The following is a 25,672-nucleotide window of genomic DNA, read 5'->3' on the forward strand; positions in this document are numbered from 1 at the left end:
ACAGCAAATTATGTGAATTTAAATGCTCCAGTAACCTTGTATATAGAACCTTTTCGATAACTTTAGCAAACACCGATGGCACAGAAATAGGTCTAAAATTGTAAACATTATCCCTGTCTCCCTTTTTATAAAGTGGCTTCACTACTGAGTACTTAAATCGGTCAGGAAACAGACCACTCCTAAAGGAAATGTTACAGATATGGCTAAGTATTAGGCTAACATACATAGAACAATACTGCAGTATTCTGCTAGATACCCCGTCATATCCATGAGAGTTCTTGGTCTTTAGTGATTTAATTATTAACTCAATCTCCCTCTTGTCGGTATCATGGAGGAGCATTTCAGATAGTCTCGGAACACTTTTTTCTAAGAGCGCTAAATGGTCTCCTGTTGGGACTAGGTTTCTATTTAGTTCACCTGCGCCGGCCGAAGTGGCCGTGCGGTTAAAGGCGCTACAGTCTGGAACCGCAAGACCGCTACGGTCGCAGGTTCGAATCATGCCTCGGGCATGGATGTTTGTGATGTCCTTAGGTTAGTTAGGTTTAACTAGTTCTAAGTTCTAGGGGACTAATGACCTCAGCAGTTGCGTCCCATAGTGCTCAGAGCCATTTGATCCAGTTCACCTGCTATATTCAGAAAGTGATTATTAAATACTGTACATATATGTGACTTATCAGTAACACGGACATTCCCACTACGCACTGATTCTGTATCCTCTGCAGACCAGCCATTTCCTTTACGACTGACCATATGGTTTTAATTTTATCCTGCGACTTAGCTATTCTATCTGCATACCACATACTTTTCGCCTTCCTAGTAACATTTTTAAGCGCCTCACAATACTGTTTGTAATGGGCTGCTGCATTTAGATTTTGACTGTTTCTAACGTTTTGATATAATTGCCACTTTGTTCTACAAGATATTCTTATCCCTCTAGTCAGCCACCCAGGCTGCCTGTTTGTGATAGTACCCTGTTTTGAACGTTCTAACGGAAAGCAACTTTCAAAGAGCACGAGAAAAGTCTTGAGAAAAACATATTTATCATCTACTGTATCAGCGCTATAAAAATCTTGCCACTCTTGTTCCTTGATAAGGTTTACAAAGGTCTCTACAGCAACTGGATCAGCTTTCCTAAACATTTGATAACTATATTTAACATGTGTTGCAGCACAAAAATCTTTTAGAGTTAAAATTTGTGCATCATGATCTGAAAGGCCATTCACCTTTTCGCTAACAGAATGCTCTTCTAGTAATGAAGAAAAAATGGCTCTGAGCACTATGGGACTTAACATCTGTGGTCATCAGTCCCCTAGAACTTAGAACTACTTGAACCTAACTAACCTAAGGACATCACACAACACCCAGCCATCACGAGGCAGAGAAAATCCCTGACCCCGCCGGGAATCGAACCCGGGAACCCGGGCGTGGGAAGCGAGAACGCTACCGCACGACCACGAGATGCGGGCAGTAATGAAGAATGAACAAAAATGTTGTCTATGGTTGTTCTACTGTTCCCTTGTACTCTCGTTGGAAAGAATACGGTTTGCACAAGATAATATGAATTAAGGAGGTCTACCAGCATCCTTTTTCTTGCACAATCACTTATACAATTAATGTTGGAGTCACCACATATAACTAACTTTTTGTATTTCCTATAAAGTGAACCAAAATCCTCCTCTAACTTTAGCAAAAATGTTGTGAAATCGGAGTCTGGGGATCTATAAATAACAACAGAAGTTTAGCTCCATTAAATTTAACCACACCTGCACAACATTCAAACAACTTTTCAGTGCAGTACTTTGAAACATCGATTGACTCAAATGGGATGCCGTTTTTCACATACATGGCTACTCCCCCACACCGCAAAGAGCTCCTAGAAAAGCTGCCAGCCAACCTGTATCCTGGTAAAGGAAGCCTCTGAATTATCTCTTTATTTAAGAAGTGTTCAGATATACCAAAAATTTCAGAGTCAACATCTATAAGCAGTTCACTAACTTTATCTCTAATACCTTGTATATTTTGATGAAATATACTAATTCCCTCATTACTCGGATAACTAAGCTTTGTCAAAAGTGGTTCCTTTGTTAGAGAGACTTCCCTTAAGCAGGAATACCTATCAGCTGATTTCAATCTGAAAAAGGTGCAGCTCTAACACCCACTACTGCAGGAATTTTCCCATGAGTGATCCCACTACCCCCACCTATGCTGTCATCTATAAGCTTTGCCAACCTCCCCTTCCCACACCTGTTGAGGTGAAGGCCATGTCTAGTGAACCCCGTCCAGCTGATAGACTCCACCGACACCACTGAAATGTGACCCATGCTTTCTGTCATCAGCGCATCCCAAGTCTCATGGTATTACGCCTGACGGCTATATTAAGATGAGGCCGATCGTGACGCTGAAACAGTTCCACGAAATGCACATTCGTGTTGCCAGTCTGGCTATCTTTTCCAGGTCACCCTCAATCAGTACCCGATCGTCTTTAGTAAAATCCCTACATAACCCCCCTATGTTAACCGTCACCTGAGCCAATCCTGCATTAGGCTTCACAATGCTGGTGACCAGGTACTCACTCCCCAACACTTCCTGCAACTGCTGGCCTACACCTCTGCCATGAGAACTACCCAACAGGAGAACCTTCTTCTTCCTCTTCGACTTTGCAACTGTCCTAGCCACCGTAACTGCTGAGGTCTGCTGCATACTTCCTACATCTACAGCTACTAGAGATTCCTCTCCACTAGACTCTGACAGTTGGTCATATCTATTGCAAACATCAATAGTAAAACTATCTGAAAACCTTCTTCTCCTAGCAGATCTCTTGCCAACAGCCAGCTCCCATTCCCCAACCCCCTTCTCCCTCCTCATCCTATCTAGCTCCTCCTGTGCGTTTTTCAAATGCATCTGAGGGGCACAGATCTTAAGCTCCTGCTCCTCTATCAACCTACTCTTGCTACATAACCTGCAGTTCCAGGAGAGGATCTCACCAGAATGCCCTCTGGCTTCCCCACTGCATTCCCCCCAGTGAAAATACTTCGAACAAGTCTCACACCGCAATCCACTACTCACGAACCTACGCCAAAGCCCACACTTCTCACTCATGGTAAAATTTTACACTTATTATTGAGGTCGACAGAAGCGTCCGATCCCACGCGTCGGCTTTGGCCCGTGACGTAAGGGTGTTGTCGTGTGTGACGTCATGATGGCACGGAGTTTGGTTTGAGTGTGGCTGTCTCCAGTTCTGTTTTATCTTATTTTATTTACTTTTCTGATCTGTTCGTTCTATCTCGTGAGATTTTTTTTTTAATTTAAAAACACTTATTAGTTATTTTAATTATCTGTTTCCTCCAATTTCTGTTTTAGTTTATTATATTTATCTTTCTGATCTGTTCGTTCTATCCCGTGAGATTTTTTTTTTAAAGACAAAAAACACTAATCAGCTACTGAAGCATCTTTATCTTCTATGGGTTGCAGGGGTTACGACCCCTGGGGAGGTGGGTGGGTATTCATGCATGGCTGTCTTCACTTACACGTTGTAGCTACGCAAGGCGTCTAAATTTGTTTACATTTAGTTTGCCCTCCACGCAACACACCCCATTTCCCGCGCTTGTCCCGTTAGTGTCATTAGGCTTCTTGTGGAAAGTGTGTGTGTTTGTTTTTGTTTCCGCCATATTTGTGACGTCATGGGTCAAAGCAGACGGGCGGGATCGGACGCTCCCGTATTTCCCTTATTGAAACAAGAAAACTACTTTATCTAAGTTCCGCTACTACAATAAGATGTTAAAAACCTGACTACAATAATCTCAAACTTACTCTACAAGGGAAGTAACTACTATTATTAACAGTATTAATCAACAACAAATGAGAATATAACAAAAGGCTAACACAGAAAGAGAATCAAACGTCTAATGACAGTGACGAAACTGAAAACAGTTCCCAAAAGGTTCTTCTGAAATTATTTCACCAGAAAACACCAAGAACACCGGTTGAAGACTACTAGAGTTCCTAAATAAACCACTATACACACACAATTAATTAGTACTTAGCTTTCGATGCGCCGCTACAGCTGAAACTGGTCAGCGCGGAATGTAAACACAGGTAAGAGGCTAAGTTGCCCGATACGAAACACAAATATCAGGTCACAACGCAAGAAAGGCAGAGGTGAATGAAGAAACCACTAATAAGTCACTTATATAGTAAATATTATCACAAAAACCGTTAAAATATGTATCTGAAAGCTAAAAATATATAAAAACTTAGAGAGCGATCTCACACGCAGTCACTCGCTTATGACGTCACACCAAAGACCTTATTACTTGCACACTACAACAACGAACTTTACTATCGAGAATGTGATCGAGTGTGTGATGTCCTTAGGTTAGTTAGGCTTAAGTAGTTCTAAGTTCTAGGGGACTGATGACCTCAGAAGTTAAGTCCCGTAGTGCTCAGAGCCATGTGAAAGGAAATAATGCTGAAATTACATCTCCTCCTTTATCCTGCTTTTTTTTCCCGAAACTACTGAAAAGATAAGCTGTCTGGGTATAGATTCGGACTCTGCACGTCTCATATGGTATAACAGTGCTCAGAAAAGAAATTAAGGAGCACAAATGTGTACTTCAACGCCCAGAGAAGTTTAAAGGCACTACAAGTCACAGTAAACGAATCCAAGACTAGTAGCTGAAGCAGATTGCTTCACTAATGGAGTAGGGCCGGAAATGATTCAGACCAATCTCCAGAAGTAATGGCACCGTCTGCTGCTGGCAGACTTGGCAGAGATTCATCTGCGACACGACTGGCCGTGATATTTTTCTTTTTGCTTACCCTTCGGAGAGAGAGAGAGACAGCTAAGAGGGTAATGCCCACCATCTAGGATATTAAAAACGGTTCACTAGTTTATCGAGGACACGGGAAGTAGCTTGTCGAACAAACCCCCAGACCTAGAGCAATAAAGAAAAACCAACGGACGTACGAGGAAATACAGAGTAAATACATATCTTTGTGGTTATAATTAAATTGAAGCTACTCACAGAGGCCCACTGTGGACTGTTAATTATCGTATGGCAGCCAAATTTGGCAGATACGCTAATGCGTGATCGCGGAACCTATTTACGCTGAAAAAAAATCCAATGTTGGCCACCAGGTGCAAATCAGGCGCTATGAATACAAGAAAGACACATAGATATGTTTCCATATACGAGTACATTGAAGAGCCAAAGAAACTGGTATACCTGCCTAATATCGTGTAGGACACTCGCGAGCACGCAGAAGTACTGCAACACGACGTGGCATGGGCTCGGCTAACGTCTCAACTAGTGCTGGAGGGAACTGACTCTATGAATCCTGCAGGGCTGTCTACAGATCCGTAAGAGTACGAGGGGGTGGAGATCTCTTCCGAACAGCACGTTGCAAGGCATCGCAGATATGCTCAGTAATGTTCGTGTCTGGGAAGTTTGCTGGCCAGCGGAAGTGTTTAAACTCAGAAGAGAGTTCTTGAAGCAACTCTGTAGCAATTCTCGAGATGTTGGGTGTCGCATTGTCTTGCTGGAATTGCCCAAGCCCATCGGAATGCACAATGGACATGAATGGATGCAGCTGATGAGACAGGATGCTTACGTACGTGGCAACTGACAGAGTAGTATCTAGACGTATCAGGAGTCCCATGTCATTCCAACTGCACACGTCCCACACCATTACAGAGGCTCCATCAACTTGAACTATCCCCTGCTGACATGCAGGGGATGTTGTCTACATACTCGTCCGACAAGGCAACATGTTTCTGGTGATAAACAGTGCGATATCGGTGTTGACGGGCCCAGGTGAGGCGTAAAGCTGTGTGTCGTACAGTCATCAAGGGTAAACGAATGGGACTTCTGCAAAGAAAGCCCATATCAACGATTTTACACTGAATGGTTCGCACGCTGATACTTGTTGATGGCCCAACGTTTAAATTTGCAGCAAGCTACTTCTGTCACGTTGAACGATTCTCTTTAGTCGTTGTTGGTCACGTACTTGCAGGATCTTCTTTTCGGCCGCAGCTATGTCGGAAAGTTGATGTTTTACCGTAATTATGATTTGAACGTACGCTCGTGAAATAGTCGTACGGGAAAATCCCCATTGCCATTTTCTTCCTGTTTACGTATCTCTGTATTTAAATAAGCATGCTCGTATCAGTTTCTTTGAGGCTTCAGTGTATAACGCATTAAACCAGGTCATTGGCAGAAAATGTCAAACAACTCAACAATTAACCACCGCATATACCATTTATTCCTAAGAGCACCCGAGACGTCCACGACTGCTCCATCTATAAAACGATGTGATCAACAGTTACTCGTAGCAGTTCCGCTGAAATCTGAGCGACATGCTCCAGTATACTGGCCTTCAGCTCAGATAGAGACCGAACACGTCCCTGGCAAACGCGTTCGTCCGCACAGCCAAACGTCGGGTGACCTTGCAGGCCATGCATTTGGAAAGCCTCTAGAGATAACACGTTCTTGAAAGACTGCATCAAACAAATCTTTCATTGGGAGAGCAAGGTGTGGTGTTGCCCCAGCTTGCATGAAAACAGTGGTTTCCAGACAGTTGCACTCTTTTAAATCAGGAATCACACACCTGTACAATGAGGTCTCAATAACGTGTAGACATCACGTTACTCTTGACAAGCCCTCTGGATGTATTCTCATCAAAGACGAACGGACCGAGATTTCACACCGTACTGTAACACAGCTAGTGCAATGGCTCTTCGTGCACCTCATGCGATTTAACAGTGGCTTAGACTCGGCGGTTCTGTGTTCAAAAAAATGGCTCTGAGCACTATGGGACTTAACATCTATGGTCATCAGTCCCCTAGAACTTAGAACCACTTAAACCTAACTAACCTAAGGACAGCACACAACACCCAGCCATCACGAGGCAGAGAAAATCCCCGACCCCGCCGGGAATCGAACCCGGGAACCCGGGCGTGGGAAGCGAGAACTATACCGCACGACCACGAGATGCGGGCGGTTCTGTGTTCACTGCAACCTAATGTGTAAAATGTGCCTCACCAATCCACTGAAGATTGCCCAGCTACATATCATCAAATTCGATCCGTGTCAAAATCAGAAGAGCAAATTCAGAACGTTGCTGATGATCATCGGGTTTCAGTTGTTGCACCGTCTGGATCTTGTACGGGTACCAGTGAATTACAAGCGGCAAAACATTCCGTACTGTTGACCATGGAATGGAAAATTCTCGTGAAACTGCACAAGCATTATCACTGCCAGGAGCACGTGCTGCATAGTCAGTTACAGCAACAACAACCTCGTCAATAACTTCCACCGCGATAGGACACCTTCCTCACACAGGTGCCACACCAAGCTCACCAGTGTTTTCGAATTTCATTGTCATATTCTTTAATTCATTTAATGACACCGGGCCAATCCACAGACCTTTCAGTTAGCGATAATCTCTCAGTACAGCAGTGTAAACGCTGCCATTTGCATAAAACAGTTTCTCTAACAGCGCACAGTCTCTCTTCTCAATAGTCATACAGTTCACTCACGTTATAGGTTGTCTAACGACAGCGTGGATGTCGTACCGTCAAATAAACAGTGTATAGCGCGAGATTTGCATCTCGTGGCCAAAATCAGAACAATTTTTTTTTCAGTGTAAATCGGTTACGCATTAACGCCTTAGCGTATCTACAAAATGTCGCTACCATACAATCATTACAGCCCACACCGGACCTCTGTGAGTAACTGGAGTTTAATTATAACCACACGGCATCTTCTCTTCAATATTAGATCAGTCTCTTTACCACAAGGGAAAATAGCTGCGAGGTTGAAAGTCTCCACATCTTTGGAGTAACATATTTAGCACGCTAAATTGCGCTCATGACCGTAAGTTAGCGACATTCGCCGGCCAGAGTGGCCGAGCGGTTCAGGCGCCTCAGTCTGGAACCGCGCGACCGCTACGGTCGCGGGTTCGAATCCTGCCTCGGGCATGAATGTATGTGATATCCTTAGGTTAGTTAGGTTTAACTAGTTCTAAGTTCTAGGGGACTGATGACCTCAGATGTTGAGTCCCATAGTGCTCAGAGCCATTTGAGGGATATTCCAGATGTGGAGACACGGAAGCAGCGTATTCTTGCTGCCTTTGACACTGTTCGCTTGCAGCCTTGCACATGTGAACGTATGAGACTGAACATGCTACCGCGCGTAGACGCATGCGTTGAGACACATGGAAACCAACTGCAACACTTAGAGGGTGATGCCAAAAGTAAGGTCTCCTATTTTTTTATAAGTACATAGACCAGTTTATTTCTACAATGGTTTACATCAGTTTACAGCTTGAACATTTATTTTTTTTCGACATAATCACCATTTCTGTTGATGCATTTTTGTAGACGCTGTGGCAGTTTCTGTATGCCCATGTCATACCAACTCGCCGCTATGCTGTTCAGAAAGTTATGAATCTCTTCTTTCATCTCGTCGTCGGAGCTGAATCGCTGGGACCACAATTAACGCTGACAGGTACTGTGAGACTCACAGGAATGTTGAGCAAGGGCGTACACATTCTCCATGACAACGCTCGCCCACACATCGCTCGGCAAACCATTGTTCTCCTGCAACAGTTTCAGTGTAACATAATCACCCACCCACCCTATAGTCCTGACTTGGCGCTCAGTGAGTATCACCTGTTCTCTAGGTTCAAAGAACATTTGGCCGGAAATCGATTCAGCTCCGACGACGAGGTGAAAGAAGAGGTTCATATCTTTCTGAACAGCACGGCGCCGAGCTGGTATGACAGGGGCATACAAAAATTGCCCCAGCGTCTACAAAAATGTATCAACAGAAATGGTGATTATGTCGAAAAATAGCTAAATGTTCAAGCTGTAAACTGATGTAAACCATTATAGAAATAGACAAATCTATGTACTTATAAAAAAATAGGACACGGTGGAAAAAATCACCCTGCAGAAAGTGAGTCATGTGGTAAGGATATGTTACCCTTGCAAGTAAATGTGATGTACAGTGAGAGCAGGCGAGATGACGCACCGACCTCTCACAGAAATGAAAACAACAAATGAACCGGTGTGGATTACGTTGCAACAGAGGAATTCATGAGTCAAAACTTCCAAAATGGAATTCAAGAGTCATGACATGTGGTACTCGTGTAGAAAAAATAGGAAGTACGTAAGCCCGGAGGCATATAGCTTTGTACGCACGGGATCCCAGTATCGTGTACAGGTGAAAACACACAAGATCTCGGACAAAAATCTGTTAGTGATTCGGATTCCACTTTAAGCTGTAGGTGCGATGCGAGATAACCGCACTGAGGTATGAGGGCGAAACGCCTAAACAAACAAACACTGAAACAAAACGAAACAAACACACGACGGACGTCAGTTGACTACGGTGCGCGGCGGAGAGAGGCCTCCTGCTGTCGAATCTGCCTGGCTGGCAGTGGATTGTTCTTGCCTTTGGACGTGGGCGTGTTAAATACACGAGTGTTATTCGGTGGCCAATATGAGTACAGCAAATACGGCTCGCGACTTGCTGAACAAGATCCATGAACATATTCCGAACTTTAAGGGATCGACAAGTTCCTTAAGGGATCGGATGGCTGTGCAATATTTGTATAATTATTTGCTACGTTTATTGATAAACAGTAAGTATGGTGATGAAGATAGGTTGCTGATTGCTGCAGGGATATATGTACTAGATGATGAAAATATTGCCGGCCGGTGTGGCCGAGCGGTTCTAGGCGCTTCAGTCTGGAAATGCGCGACCGCTACGGTCGCAGGTTCGAATCCTGCCTCGGGCATGGATGTGTGTGACGTCCTTAGGTTAGTTAGATTTAAATAGTTCTAAGTTCTACGGGACTGATGACCTCAGATGTTAAGTCCCACAGTGCTCAGAGCCATTTGAGACATTTTTTGATGAAAATATTGATGATTCGTATGGACAACACGCAGAACTGATGCAGCGACATCAATGTGCCAGCGTTTCATTTGGTTGCATGAAGAAAACGCTCCAATACAGGGTACTGTCGAAACAAATTAAAAGACGCAAACATAGATTATGAAGTGAAGATACAAATAAATTCGAGAAGTTTAAAGAAAAGAAGGAACAGAGCGTAGTCACATACTGTAAAGAAGTTGTGGAACGAGGTGGAACCCGAGGTCAGAAATTCAGTGAATTAGAAAACCATGTATATCATCAAGCCAGAAATGCCTTAAGTGCATTGCATGACACAGACTTACAAATCGGAGGACTGGATTATGATAAACGAATCTTTCTGGACTGTAAGGCTTCACATCATTGACTGCTATAACGGATATTTTACGTAGGGATAAATTTATTTTATTTTTTTGTTAGATGTTTTCGTTAAATAGCTGAATAAATTGTAATTAGGAATAATTTAATTAAGCAGAGTAGAGAAGTGGTTCATGGTGTGGGTTCCTGTAGTCATGTCCTAGTTCATGAACCACGGGCAACGTATGAGTGGCCAAGTAAGTGGTCCTGACAGTCAGGATACCAGTTACTTTGGAATAAGGCTGGGCATCTCGGACATATTCTGAGTCGTGCTGACCTTTGTGCTCATACGGCAAAGACTACCAAATCCACCGGTTAGTCCCTCAACCGTTAGGGGTAAAACCCAATGGGACTCGGGGCAAGTAAGGCTAGCAACCTGCTTCCCTGGTACTTTAAATACGATGCTGGCAACAATCAGAGCAAAAAGCCTAGGACCTTTGGAGGTGACGGAGCCCCACCTCTAACTGACAAACCAGGGACTCCTAAGATACGACTTGGCAAACAAATGGTAATGAGATGGGGAGCTATTAATATCAATGGGGGCTACTCTGGGAAGAAGGTAGAGCTGGCAGAGGCTGCAAGTAAGATGGGGCTGGACTTTTAGCTGTCAGCGACATTCGGGTAAGGGGTGAGAAAGAAGAGGAAGTGGGAGAATACAAGGTCTATCTGTCAGGAGTCAAAGCAGGAATAGCACAATGGGGTGTAGGGCTTTACATCAGGAAAGAAATGGAACCCAGCGTAGTTGCAATAAGGTATGTAAACGAACGACTCATGTGGATAGATTTGACAGTGCCTAGCAAGAAAATTAGGATTGTGTCAGTATATTCGCATTGTGAAGGGACAGATCAAGATAAGATGGATAGTTTTTATGAGGCACTCAGTGATGTAGTTGTTAGAGTAAAGGACAAGGACAGTGTTCTGCTCATGGGTGATTTTAATGCCAGGATTGGAAATCGAACAGAAGGGTATGAAAAGGTTATGGGTAAATTTGGAGAGGATATGGAGGCCAACAGGAACGGGAAACAACTCTTGGATTTCTGTGCCAGTATGGGCTTAGTAATCACAAACTCCTTTTTTAAACATAAGAACATTCACCGGTATACTTGGGAAGGCAGGGGAACCAGATCTGTCATTGACTATATAATAACAGATCAGGAATTCAGGAAGGATGTGAGGGACACACGTGTATTCAGGGGATTCTTTGATGACACTGATCATTATTTAATCTGCAGTGAAATTGGGATTGTGTGGCCGAAAGTGCAGGAGGTCAGGTCCATATGTAGGAGGATAAGAGTGGAGAAACTTCAGGATAAGGAAATCAGGCACAAGTACATAACAGCGATCTCAGAAAGGTACCAGTTAGTTGAATGTAGTCAATTACAGTCATTGGAAAAGGAATGGACAAGGTACAGGGACACAGTACTAGAAGTGGCTAAAGAATGTCTTGGAACAGTAATGTGTAAAAGTAGGATGAAGCAAACAGCTTGGTGGAATGACACAGTCAAGGCAGCCTGTAAAAGGAAAAAGAAGGCGTATCAAAAATGGCTACATACTAGAACTCAGGTAGACAGAGAAAGTTATGTTGAAGAAAGAAACAACGCCAAACAGATAATTGCAGCATCCAAGAAGAAATCTTGGGAAGACTTTGGAAACAGGTTGGAGACTATAGGTCAAGCTGCTGGAAAACCATTCTGGAGTGTAATTAGCAGTCTTCGAAAGGGAGGTAAGAAGGAAATGACAAGTATTTTGGACAGGTCAGGAAAACTGCTGGTGAATCCTGTGGATGCCATGGGCAGATGGATGGAATATTTTGAAGAGTTTATCAATGTAGGTTAAAATACAATCAGTAATGTTTCAGATTTCGAGGTAGAATGGGATAGGAATGATGATGGAACTTGGATCACATTTGAGGAAGTGGAGAAAATGGTCAGTAGATTGCAGTGCAATAAAGCAGCTGGGGTGGATGAAATTAAGTCGGAACTCATCAAATACAGTGGAATGTCAGGTCTTAAATGGCTACACAGGATAATTGAAATGGCCTGGGAGTCGGGACAGGTTCCTTCAGACTGGACAAAAGCAGTAATCACACCAATCTTTAAACATGGATACAGAAAAGATTGTAACAACTACAGAGGTATCTCTTTAATCAGCGTTGTGGGCAAAATCTTCTCAGGTATTGTTGAAAGGAAAGTGCGAGTACTAGTTGAGGACAAATTGGATGAAAATCAATGTGGGTTTAGGCCTCTTAGAGGTTGTCAGACCAGATCTTTAGCTTACGGCAAATAATGGAGAAGTGTTACAAGTGGAACAGGGAATTGGATCTATGTTTATAGATCTAGAAAAGGCATATGACCGAGTTCCTAGGAGGAAGTTATTGTCTGTTCTACGAGATTATGGAATAGGAGGCAAACTTTTGCAAGCAATTAAAGGTCTTTACATGGATAGTCAGGCAGCAGTTAGAGTTGACGGTAAATTGAGTTCATGGTTCAGAGTAGTTTCAGGAGTAAGACAAGGCTGCAACCTGTCTCCACTGTTGTTCATATTATTTATGGATCATATGTTGAAAACAATAGACTGGCTGGGTGAGATTAAGATATGTGAACACAAAATAAGCAGTCTTGCATATACGGATGACTTAGTTGTGATGGCAGATTCGATTGAAAGTTTGCAAAGTAATATTTCAGAGCTAGATCAGAAATGTAAGGACTATGGTATGAAGATTAGCATCTCCAAAGGGAAAGTAATGTCAGTGAGAAAGAAATATAAACGGATTGAGTGCCAAATAGGAGGAACAAAGTTAGAACAGGTGGACGGTTTCAAGTACTTAGGGTGCATATTCCCACAGGATGGCAACATAGTGAAAGAACTGGAAGCGAGGTGTAGCAAAGCTAATGCAGTGAGCGCTCAGCTACGATCTACTCTCTTCTGCAAGAAGGAAGTCAGTACCAAGACTAAGCTATCTGTGCACCGTTCAATCTTTCGACCAACTTTGTTGTATGGGAGCGAAAGCTGGGTGGATTCAGGTTACCTTATCAACAAGGTTGAGGTTACGGACATGAAAGTAGCTAGGATGATTGCAGGTACTAGTAGAAGGGAACAATGGCAGGAGGGTGTCCACAATGAGGAAATCAAAGAAAAACTGGGAATGAACTCTATAGATGTAGCAGTCAGGGCGAACAGGCTTAGACGGTGGGGTCATGTTACACGCATGGGAGAAGCAAGGTTACCCAAGAGACTCATGAGTTCAGCAGCAGAGGGTAGGAGGAGTCGGGGCAGACCAAGGAGAAGATACCTGGATTCAGGTAAGAATGATTTTGAAGTAATAGGTTTAACATCAGAAGGGGCACCAATGTTAGCGCTGAATAGGGGATCATGAAGGGATTTTATAAGGGGGCTATGCTCCAGACTGAACGCTGAAAGGCATAATCAGTCTTAAATGATGATGATGACGATGATGATGATGAGCACAGTAGAGAAGATAAAGTCAAAGAGATGTTCATTGGGCGGACATTGTCGTAATGTCACGTCATTGCGTTGTTCGGTTGTTAAAACAAGTCGTTTGTGTTCCGTTCTGCTGTTCGGTCGTGCGCGTATCTGAAAGGAATTAATTCGGGGACTAGAATAAACTTTCACATAACAGTTACGATTCGATGTTCCGACAAAAGGAGTTAACGTCAGTCTTAATTTGAATTGTGGGCGACAGGATTAGTTTTGACAGATACGTGAAAACGGACGTAACGAAAGTTGTTCGCATATCATCCTTGAACGTGACGTTTTATTTAATTAACGATTGCGGGCTCATTAAAAGCTATTATCTCATGATTAGGATCAATCCCTCTTTCCTCCTAGATACTGATCATTCATTATCATTTACGTCATAAGAAAAAGGATTATTAATAAAAGTGATGTTAAATGACAATTACGTGTTATTCCGTTAGTGTGGAACCGACATAATACCTTTGAAATGACATTGATATATAATTTGTGTTAAATACTGAACTGAGATAGGAAGTAAATTGAAATTAGTGAACATTTGATACTGAGACTATAGAAGCAGAAGCGCTTAAGGTTTCTCTACTCTAAAATGGCAAAATAGGTACGAACTTTAATTCAACAGTCGACATTATGTATTGCAAAGACATTAGCATTTCATACTTTTTTTGACGACGCGCTGTTAAACAAAGGAACGTTGAGTCTCTGTACGAGTAATAAAATTAAATCTAAAAACATAATTAATAACGGCGAACTCCGCTTTAACAAACTGTATTGCGTGTCGTCATCGGGCAATAACTGCTCAACCCTGGAGACTTGTGTGGTGAAATTAAAAGTCGGGCATATAAAACAAACTTAAAAATCCATTCAAACTACAGTGGAGTCGGCACAACACGAAGTGGGCAGTTATACTGATCACTTTCAAAAAGAAATACAAAAAAAGATGACCAAATATGTAAGCAAAAATCATGAAAATGAACTGGAAGAAAGTAAACTGGAATAAATTGTGGACTGTTAACTTACAGCAACTAACGTCAAATTCCAACAGTATGAAGACACATATCTCATCAACACAGATCAATCTAGTTTTAAGTATGAAATGGACGATTCCGCAGGTTATCGTTGGTTAGAGGAGACAACACTAAATGTAGTGTAGACCACCAGCATGCCACTTCCCATAGTAACACCATACAATATGTCATAACAAAGCAAGATTTTTTTAGCTGCAATTTAGTTATGTTTGGAGGAAAAAATGTTGTATCTGGCCGTAAGTTCAACAACAGATGAATAGAGTACTTACGAAAACCCCCAATCTCAATTGTAGTGCATCAGGCAAAATTGAGAAAAGACTAGTGAAAGATTTTAATGAACGTGTGATTGCTGCTTATGCGAACAAAGATTTTGCCTTACTCTTTGACAGCTACACAGGGCCGAAGGACCATGCATTGCACAGTTTTGATGTGAGTAGACGTGCTTACCATCCTCCAGGTTGTACACCTCTTGTGCTACAGTTAGATGTGTTTGGCTTTAGAGAACTGAAATACTTTGTGGAAAGACTCTACGATTTTTCAAAGCTGTACAGATACATAGAGCAGTCTTATTTACGGGATAGTGTGTCTATTATTCTCACGCATAATCAACTTCGCTCTCCGAAATTCCAGGTCATATTCAGATTTGCTTGGACAAATGTAGGATTTGATGGTGTACATATGGAAAACTTCAAAAACGCTCAAAACTTTTGATTTGATAGAGCACAGGGAAAACTGTGTGATTGCGAAACTGTTGGGTTAGTTTGTTGCAGCTAATGTGACAAGCCATTATGTTTTCATCATTCAGATTCATACGAACCACCTAAATCGGGCAAGCAGGCATACCTCGCTTACTCACACACCAGATATAACAGTTAGGTGTCTCGATAAGAGACTCATATCATGTGACACACATACTGTCACCAGTGTTGTGTATGACACACCAGACATTTTCAGGTGAAGGATTCGGTTGACTTATCGCCTTGTCATCGAACGTTTGCGGTTCCCATATGAGAGTCACTTCCTTTCGGCTGCTGTTAAGAGTAGTTGTGCGGAATGAACTTTCATTATTGGTCCCTTCCTTACATCTCGCTGTTGCAAACGGATGTTACACCATGTCACAGACACGAATTTGAATACAGCGAACGGACACGTCAATGACCGGATGGACACTTCATTATTCTGGGAAAAACAGATGGGGCAAGTGGGAGATTTGAAAACGGGTCTCCCGCTTTGCAGTCCAGCACCGTGGTCAGATACCCACGACGCCGTGACTCTTCCAGTTTGCTCGATGTTGCACATCGTGAGCTTGGACCGTTGACTGTTTCTATGTTGCTTCATTTTTCAAGGTTCAGCACACCTTTTTCCTGTTTGCACGCTTGATCTGTGTTCAGTTTTTCACGGGCTACCCATGGGCCGCCTTGCCAATAAATCTGAAAAGATGTGCGATTGGGAGTTTCTCTTGTACGCAGGTGGTCATAATGTTTTGGTTCATTAGTGTACGAGGGATTTGGTAGTTCGCATGTAACTTTACATGCAGACGCCTTGAGACATTTACATACATACTCCGCAAGTCACTGTATAGTGCATGGCGGGGAGTACTTCGTAACAATATTTTTATTTTCTGTTCTGTTCCATTCGCGTACTGAGCTAGCGCATAGTGACTGTATGTAAATGACTCTACACGAACCCTAATCTCTTAATTCCAGAATTCTGTTTTCTTAATTCCAGAATTATAACGAAGACTAACTGTCAACCCGAGTAACTTAGAAGTAGATATCCTCAGTGTAGCAAAGCAGCTTAAATCACTGAATACAGGCAAGACCTCCGCTCGTGGTTATATGACAGTCTGGTTCCTCTGAGCGTATGCTGATACAATAGCTCCTTATTTATCAATCATATACAGTGGATCGCTTGTTGAAAGATCCATACCTAAAGGCTGGAAAGTTGCGCAAGTCACAGCAACACCCAAGAAAGCAAACGGGAGTAATCCGCTGAATTACAGACCCATGTCGCTAACGTCGATTTGCAGTACGATTCTGGGACACATACTGTGTTCGAACATTATGAGTTATTTCGAAGAAAACGTTTCATTGACAAACAGCCAACAGGGATTCAAGAAATTTCGTTCTTGTGGGACACAGCTAGTTTTTTATTCTCACGAAATAGAGTCCTATTGACAGGGGATGTTAAATTGATTCCATATTTTCAGATTTCCAGAAGGCTTTTGACACCGTACCTCACAAGTGACTTCTAATCAAATTGCGTGCCTATGGAATATCGTATCAGTTGTGCAACTGGGTTCGTGATTTCCTGTCAGAAGGGTCACAGTTCGTAGTAACTGACGGAAAGTCATCGAGTAAAACGAAAGTAATATATGGCTTTCACCAAGGAAGTGTTACAGGCCCTCTACTGTTCCTGATCAATACAAACGGTTTAGGAGACAGTCTGAGTAGCACTCTGATTGTTTGCAGATGATGCTATTATTTACCTTCTTACAACGTCATCAGATGATCAAAACAAATTGCAAAACGCTATAGACACGATATTTGAATGGTGCTAAAAGTGGCAGTGGACACTAAATAAGGAAAAGTGTGAAGTCATCCACATGAGTGCCAAAAGGAAACCGCTGAATTTCGGTTACACGATAAATCACACAAATTTAAAGGCTGTAAATTCAAATAAATACTTGGGGATTACAAATACGAATGACTTAAGTTGGGACGATCACATAGATAATGCTGTGGGTAAAGCAAACCAAAGACTATGATTTATTGCTGGTGAAACTGCAACAGGTCTACTAAAGAGACTGCCTATTCTATACTTGTACGTCCACTTGTGGAATATTTCTGCGTGTTGTGGGATCCGCATCAGGTAGGACTGACGGAGGACATCGAAAAAGTTCAAAGAAGGGCAGCTCGTTTTGTACTATCACGAAGTAGGGGAGAGAGCGCCAGAAATAGGGTGGCAGTCATTAAAACAAAGGCGTTTTTCGTTGCGGCGGGATCTTCTCATAAAATTTAAATCACCAAGTTTCTCCTCAGAGTGAGAAAACATTTTGTTGGCGCCCACCTGCACACGGAGGAATGATCATCATCATAAAATAAGAAAAATCAGACCTCTCACAGGAAGATGTAAGTGTTCGTTTACTCCGCGCGCTCTTAGAAAGTGGAACGGTAGAGAAATGGCTTGAAAGTGGTTCGATGGATCCTCTACCACGGCTTTAGTTGTGAAATGGAGAGTAATCATGTATATGTAGATGTAGACATACGAGTAAATGACGCAAATTACTGAATATTCATTATGTGACCAATCGCCATTTTACGTTAATGCTGTGGCACAGCGGTAATTAAATACGACCGAAAATAGCTTTAACTCGATGAGAAAAATAATTACAGGTAAATATTGAGAGCGCTTTGATGGCGGTGCTGCACCTGACAACATCGCCATTCAGAGAGAGAGGTAGAGAGAGGTTACAGGTGACAGGGGAGCGCGCTGCGGATATTGGATACAGGAGTGTGGATATTGGATACAACGCCCGGGCGGCCGAAAGTCCCAGCACGATTGCTTGTGTCGGTATCGAGTGGCGACGAGTGGCAGGCAACTTCCTGGTGGAACGTTATCTGCACCACTTACGAAAACAGTCCTTCTGTCTCTTCCTCTGCGCCGTTTTACCTTTTCTCGAATGTGCGATTGGTTGAATTTGCCGATTACTTTTACCGATTCATTAACTGCTTTCCGTCTTATTACAACGAAACTCAAGATATAATTGTAACTTCATAAGCCTCAGGTACTAACACTAGATACAAAGTGGCCTTTGGAGTGGCTTTAACTTGTTGTCAACGTTGAAGGAGCAACTAGGTGCAAAATCTTTCCCAGACAACGAAGAATTTACCGAGGCGAAGAAAAAATTTGTTTAGACAACAGTTCAAACATTTCTGCACTGTTGAACTGAGATAATATATAAAATTCAGACTTACAAAATATGGATGTATATGTGAAGGCTAGTATTTTTCTCTCACATTTTTATGTTCCCTTACGATGTCCCATATGTTGAGGAAACCGTGTCTGTGCCAAACAAGCTATGATCCCAGACGAAATACTAAATAAATAAAAAAAAAAAAAAAACAGTTTTCTTATAAGTTAAGATTTTCGTCATATGTAATGAATGTGACAAGACTCTTACAAGCGATCAGTTTATTTCCGTGAATGCGGTGTAAGTTGCTTCTGGCTGGAAGAATTCATAAGTAAAGGACTCTAGTGACTGGTGTACCGCCGCGCGGGATTAGCCTAGCGGTCTCAGGCGCTGCAATCACGGACTGTGCGGCTGGTCCCGACGGAGGTTCGAGTCCTCCCCCGGGCAAGGGTGTGTGTGTTTGTCCTTAGATAATTTAGGTTAAGCAGTGTGTAAGCTTAGGGACTGATGACCTTAGCAGTTAAGTCCCATAAGATTTCGCATACATTTGACATTTGAACTGATTATCATTTTAGTACAGACATTTGTAGCTGGATATCTTCCTCTATCATTACTTTTCCTCAAAAGTAGTTGTCGATGCCAGTATTATTTTTGGAATTTTGGACAGGTAAATATTATCTCAGTTGCTTTTCTGAAAACTTTCATATAATTTTATACACAGTATGTTATATTTCAAACTAAAATTTATGAAAAAGAGTTACTTCACAAAATATTTTAGTCTCGATGCTATAAGCGATAAGTACTAGATCTGAAGGGACAGTTAAAATTATTTTTTTAGAAACATTTGAAATAACGAATTGTTGGCACATTTAAAATTTCTATTATTAATTACGCAATACTGTACTGGTTGCTATGTTTATTTCTGGATTCATTTATGAAATAATAATCGAAAGTAATAATGGAACAGAAACTAGTAGAAATTAATTTGTTAAGAAAAATTGTAAACCGTTTGGATATGGTTATTTTCGCAGAGTGTGGGAGTCATAAGCATGCCTCTGATGTGATCGGACGTATTTTTGTGCGAAAAATGTAATTTCGGCGTTGTCAATGTGAAAAAGACTGTATGATATACTAAAACGTGAGAAAATATATTGAAGTAAAAACAAAAATTCTGCAACAACAATCCTCAAATTTATTTAGATCAATCCAACTGCGAGGACCTAAAATTGACATTTTCAGCTTCAAGAAGAGCTGGAGTCAACTCTACATGAAAAGCTAAGTAAACAAGGAAGTTTATTGTAACCTTTGCTCCTCTCGAATCTTTAGAAAAGTCTAATGTGGACAATAAATGGAGTTAGGAGGGAGGGGGAGGGGGAATTACACAGTCAAGATGGGTCTCGACAAGGTTAGCAGGGCTTTACTTGTGTTGCGTATGGCTTGATACAAATGGTAATGACAAGTGGGCTGCATAATGGTGCGGTAACTCTTGTAGGAAAGTTGGACAGACTGTTATGGATGCGGATGGTCGTGATATTCAGCAACGTCTGTAACCTGGAAGGTAAACATGGTACGCAATTAACAAATGTTTCGCCACATGTGGAAATTAAAAAAACTTTTTTTTCAATCGTTTATTCGTTATTTCTCCTCTGCATGTCATTGCAAATGTTTCCACAATGTTTGGTTTTCCTACGATCACTCAATTTTCGTGAGAGCCCCCTCTAATAGCGAAAGTTTAATTATAGCCATCCTATACACTTGTATATATTCTAAATGTTCAAGGAATATGGTGTAATTTGCCCTTTATGTATTAGGCACGATCCAGCGGAGGCCACGAAAGTGATTTTCTAAATGTACCTTTTTCAGTTGTAAAAATGGAGATTTAGTAATGTACTCGCCACACGAACGACTAATCACAGCAGTTTGTTGCTAAGTCGCACGTAATGCCCGAAGATCGCACATGTGTTGCCAGATCACAGCGATTGATCGCTGATCTCTCGAGATTCCCATGCAATCAGACAAATCACATGTGACGAATCGGTCATATGCTGCAATGTGTTTGCCTGACTGCGACCTCGATTGTCTAGTTATTAAGCGTGGTTGTGTAGTTTTACTTTGTTTCATTCGCTATGCCATGTGGATTAAGAACTTAACGTTAGAATTTATATTTATTCAGGGGGCACGAACCACTCTGAAAAGTGACACTGAAGCTGGCATTTCCACATATATTAAGAAGGAACACAAATATAAAACATTAACTCTCTCAGATTTTGCAGTGCTTAGCATTTTGAAGCTTGTGGGACGTTCTTGGTAACAGTCACGATATACTGAGCTCCAGCTAGTGATTTTGAGCTATTTGTGAAACAAATGACGCATTATTAAAGCTTTTAATTTCCAAATAGAATGATGTAATATAACGTCGGCATTTTAATTTAAAAGTTTTGGCCTTAGTGATTCTGGAGCTATATTTAAGGTCTTTGTCATTTCATGAAATTTAACTTTCCCTGCTACAATTTACAAGAAGATTTATGTTTTTGGTAATATTTCTGTAGACATATCAAGATTACGAATTCATAGTTTAAATACTTATAGTTAAACTAAAAAATTAATAAATATAATAGCAAGTGGGTACTCTAAGATGTATTAGCGAAACAGACTAAAAATTAACGCACACAAATCTATTGTTTTCAATAACATAGCCTACAGTCCCCAAAAAAAAGCGTTCCGTAACAAATTTAATAAATACATACTCCAATTTCTTCTCTACAAGAATTAGTCGACATACAGAGATCTACTGCCACTGCTGCTAAACATAAGTCTTTTTTTCCATAGCAGGACTTCAAAACAAAGTGGATCGAAATGCAAGTTGAAATTGCACATAAATCAATCCCAAGTACTATTTGACCTCAGATTCCAATAAATTGATGCGTTTTGCAAAACCAAATATTGTGTAAAGCGAAGGCAGCCTTAAAAACAGTTAATCTATTTCGCTTTAATTCTTCAAAGCAGACCCTATTTGTTGAATTTTTCGTTTTTTAAATCATAATACTGATGGTACCGGTTAGAAAACTAAATGCAATGTAAGAAACAGTTTTTGTACCATATCAGTGTGTAGCTGTTTAGATGTAGTTCGTTTTGTGTTGATAAGCAAGTTAATCGGCCGTCTTGCACATCTGTAATAATGGCCGCGTTTAAATTAGATTATTTTATTAAAATATTCACTATATTTTTAAATAATATTTTTTCCTGTTGTTGGCCAACGCCGCGCGCGAGAACTCATACAATGATTTATATTATGTCACTTACCTCTCTGGTACGTTGTGGAGGTAATTTGAAAGAGCAGCAGCTGGTTTGACAATATTATCAAATGTTATTCGTAACGCAGATCTGATTAAATGGAAAATGAAATAAGGGCGTGAGCAATAAGATATTCATCCAGCGAAAAAAAGAGGGAATAATTTTCTGGGGTAACATATCACTTGTCGAGACAGTATTAATTGCTCAAAAACGAGCAGTAAGAGTGATATGTGGTGTTCACCCACGGAGGTCATGTAGGCAGCTCTTTAACGAGCTTGGCATCTTAACTGCGCCATCACAATACGTATTTTCGCTTATTAAAATCGTCATAAAAATCCATTACAATTTGAGAAGAGCAGTCATGTCCATACCTACAACGCTAGAAGTAAAAATGACCTTTATTACCCATTACTGAACCTGTCAGTGGCTCAGAAAGGAGTACATTATCCAGAAACAAAAAAGTTTGGACATTTTTCCAATACTATAAAATGTCTGGTGGGCAACATAGCAAGTTTTAAACTGAACTTAAAATTATTTCTCCTGGACGGGTCCTTCTATTCCGCTGACGTGTTTCTATTTTTGATCTGATAGCCAGTTAAAAAACTTGTTTTAAGCGTAGTTGCATGAGTAGAGCTAAAAAAATAATGTGTGCATTAATATTAACACTAGTCATGTATACAAATCCTGTAAAGTGTCATGTTCCACGTAATTCGATAAAAGAATCGTCCAAATGATCTATGCAGCATGTAAGTAACTAACTAAGGGACACGACATTTATTAAGATTCCGTCATTTGTTGTCCAGGGGACAAGTTTAAGAATATTAAACTGCAGTGCAGTTTGCAACCTACTCTAATGGGTACTGGCAAGTAACTTTTTCCACATGCCAGTAAATTTCTGCGAATATCAGCATACACAGATTAGCCAAAACATCATGAGCACATGTTTAATAGCTGTTTGTTCGACTTTGGAATGAAATACATTACCGATTCTGCGTATCAGGGATCCGACAGGAGGTTGGTAGGTTTGCAGAGGTGTGGGACATTAGATGTCTACGAACAGGTCTTGTAATTCGGCGTTAATAAAGGGCTGCTGATTTGCGTACGCGAGTGATGGTGCCTGACAGCGACCCAGGTGTGTTTTGTAGGATTTTCATCAGGCGAATTTAGTCGCCGAGACGTCAACATGAGTTCACTATAAAGCTTCTCAAACTACTGTTCTGGCTCCCAGACACGGACAACTGTACTGCTGAAAGATGACATCGCCATCGGCGAAAACATCAAGCACGAATTGATGCAGAAGGTTCGCAGTTGTCAGTGTGTCTTTGATTGCCGCTACAGGTCCCATGCAAGAGCAGGAGAATGTCTCCCGCAGCACAATACTGCTCCCACCAGCCTGCATCCGTGGTGTGCTGCACGTTTCGAGCAGCTATTGACCTCGATGACGGCGTTTGTGGAGACGACCATCAACCTAACGTAGCAAAAATGTGTTTCATCAGAAGAACCGATACGTTTCCATTGATTTACGGTCGAATCCCGATGATCCCGTGCCCACTGCAATCGTAACTGACGAGTCGCTGGGTCGACATGTGAACACGTAGGGGTGGTCTGCTACGGAGCTCCATGTTCAACAATGTTCGATGAACGGTGTGCTCCGAAATATTTTTGCGCGCACCAGCATGGTGCTCTTTCGGCAGATAAGCCACACATCACCATCTACCCTAGTTTACACAGCAGACAAGCCCCGAACCCCACGTTCCGTGTAGAGTCGTGGACGTCCAACCATTCAGTGGATAGTGGTAGTTTCACTGTCCTTCCTGTAGATGCTCACGACAGTAGCACGTGAACATTCGATCAGTTTCGCCGTTTTCGAGACACTTGTTCATAGGCTCTGCGTAATAATAATCTGCCTTTAGTCGAAGTTGCTTATCTCAAAGGATTTCCCCATTTGCAATCGATGTCTTCGCTATGGTGATCCCCCCGATCGTGTATGCTCCGCTTACATAGTTTTGTTACCGCGTCACGTGCTCACAACGGCACTAGGTGGCACTCACCGTCGCGGTGGGCAATGGTCATAATGTTTTGGCTTACCAGTGTATAGTACTATCAAAAGATAGGTGTTGAGGAATGACTTAGAAAAAATAAATTAAACAAGAAAAATTAAAATATTTTTAAACCTAACGACATCATAACCGGTATCATCAATAGAAAGTCCTCTCACGTGTTGAAGTAACATCTGAAGTGCACCATGGGAGTAACTGGAATATTGACATTCATGTCACCTATTAGCAGAGAATATTAGTTGCAAATCCAGACTTTTTGCAAATGACACAATCAATGAAAAAATCTAACCGAAAACATTGCAGTAAGTTACAGTTAAATCTCAACAGAATATCAGCCTGGCCCTAAACTTGCTACTACTTTACGTGCAGAAAAACGCAAGTTTGTGCAACTGTTGTTCTTAGATTACAGGATAAGAATATCCCAAACATTCATTCGAAACTGAACAAAAAAAACAAAAGCGATCGTTTCCGGTAATTACACTCCTGGAAATTGAAATAAGAACACCGTGAACTCATTGTCCCAGGAAGGGGAAACTTTATTGACACATTCCTGGGGTCAGATACATCACATGATCACACTGACAGAACCACAGGCACATAGACACGGGCAACAGAGCATGCACAATGTCGGCACTAGTACAGTGTATATCCACCTTTCGCAGCAATGCAGGCTGCTATTCTCCCATGGAGACGATCGTAGAGATGCTGGATGTAGTCCTGTGGAACGGCTTGCCATGCCATTTCCACCTGGCGCCTCAGTTGGACCAGCGTTCGTGCTGGACGTGCAGACCGCGTGAGACGACGCTTCATCCAGTCCCAAACATGCTCAATGGGGGACAGATCCGGAGATCTTGCTGGCCAGGGTAGTTGACTTACACCTTCTAGAGCACGTAGGGTGGCACGGGATACATGCGGACGTGCATTGTCCTGTTGGAACAGCAAGTTCCCTTGCCGGTCTAGGAATGGTAGAACGATGGGTTCGATGACGGTTTGGATGTACCGTGCACTATTCAGTGTCCCCTCGACGATCACCAGTGGTGTACGGCCAGTGTAGGAGATCGCTCCCTACACCATGATGCCGGGTGTTGGCCCTGTGTGCCTCGGTCGTATGCAGTCCTGATTGTGGCGCTCACCTGCACGGCGCCAAACACGCATACGACCATCATTGGCACCAAGGCAGAAGCGACTCTCATCGCTGAAGACGACACGTCTCCATTCGTCCCTCCATTCACGCCTGTCGCGACACCACTGGAGGTGGGCTGCACGATGTTGGGGCGTGAGCGGAAGACGGCCTAACGGTGTGCGGGACCGTAGCCCAGCTTCATGGAGACGGTTGCGAATGGTCCTCGCCGATACCCCAGGAGCAACAGTGTCCCTAATTTGCTGGGAAGTGGCGGTGCGGTCCCCTACGGCACTGCGTAGGATCCTACGGTCTTGGCGTGCATCCGTGCGTCGCTGCGGTCCGGTCCCAGGTCGACGGGCACGTGCACCTTCCGCCGACCACTGGCGACAACATCGATGTACTGTGGAGACCTCACGCCCCACGTGTTGAGCAATTCGGCGGTACGTCCACCCGGCCTCCCGCATGCC

The sequence above is a fragment of the Schistocerca serialis genome, chromosome 5, assembly GCF_023864345.2.
Source record: "Schistocerca serialis cubense isolate TAMUIC-IGC-003099 chromosome 5, iqSchSeri2.2, whole genome shotgun sequence".
NCBI lineage: Eukaryota > Metazoa > Arthropoda > Insecta > Orthoptera > Acrididae > Schistocerca > Schistocerca serialis.